Source organism: Phalaenopsis equestris, unplaced genomic scaffold, assembly GCF_001263595.1.
Source record: "Phalaenopsis equestris unplaced genomic scaffold, ASM126359v1 Scaffold000522, whole genome shotgun sequence".
Classification (NCBI taxonomy): domain Eukaryota; kingdom Viridiplantae; phylum Streptophyta; class Magnoliopsida; order Asparagales; family Orchidaceae; genus Phalaenopsis; species Phalaenopsis equestris.
The window spans coordinates 44,496-45,866 of NW_018164962.1; positions in this window are offsets into that span (position 1 = coordinate 44,496).

The following is a 1,371-nucleotide window of genomic DNA, read 5'->3' on the forward strand; positions in this document are numbered from 1 at the left end:
ATTCCTGCTAGATTTAATGAATACGAACTTAAGTTGAGTCAAAGGTAAAATTCGGGACATCGAGTATGAAATTTCATCAAATCACAGAACTGGGGCATTTTTTTGTTTGACTAAATTTCATAAATCTGATAATAAATCCTGTTAATAGGCAATACAAAACACCCCTTTAATGATAGAATAGTAGATTTGATGTTAAAAATTTTGTTTTAAAGTAATACTCTTGTATTTGATGAAATCTTATATCTAAATAGAGATTTCCTATGTCTAGTTAAGAAGGCATGCATTTAAATAAAACATATTATATTTAAATAAGATAACTAATGTCTTGATCAAATATATTTTAAATATCACAATACATTAGGAGAAATTCCTAAGCAATATTTAAAATGCTAAGTTGTTATGTGGAGCCTGATTGTGCCGTTTAATTAGTCATACAAAGCCATTAATTTATTTTTACTGAGACCCAACTATGTTGCGGCGCCTAGTCCAAATTAAGAACCCAGGAACGTAACATTGCAGCGTCCGACGTGGAGCGCTGCGCCGTCCATTGGAGTTCCGCAACACTACTATCACTCATCTTGACTAGTAAAGTTTCTCATTGATAGAGATTTGAAAGATTTTGAGTCCTGAAAACATGAAGGAGAATCAAACCGGATTCATGTTGCCCATGCAAGCTGAACCGGACCGGATTGGCAATCTATCACAAAAGTGACTGCGACTGCCCACCTTGGCGGTTTCACCGGCTCACGGATCTAAGGAAGAACATTGATAAAGCGACGAGATAACTCGCGACATTGATGAAATATCTTTCCACACATTGCTGCTCTCCTAAAGCTCCGAGAAGGAACAAAAAATACAAATATATGAAACATAAATCAAGAAAATAGAATCGTATATTTATAATAAAAAAAATTAGTTTATTCGCATTTTAGTATCTGTTTTAATACCAAAATTTCATTTCTGATGTAGCGATTGTTATTATTTTGCAGCATTTTTTTACCATTTTTAATAATAATTTCCTTTTTCTCTCTCTCTATATATATGTACTAAAATTGCAAAGACTGTTGACTCAATCTATTTATTAAATTCAATTCACATCCAATCGATCTATCAAAAAATTTAAATATAATTCTATGTTATAATAATTAATTTTAGTAGTATTTATAAGCAAGCCACTTAATTTGTATGTATTTACATATTTAGCAAATAAACTTTTTTTAAAAAATTTATAAGTTTATACCTTTAATAAACATAAAAATATCATTATTCTTAATTTTTACAATAAAAATACATTTTTTATGAACAATTAAAATGCTATAAAAAAATACACGCACAAGCATCACACACACACACACACACACACAATATATA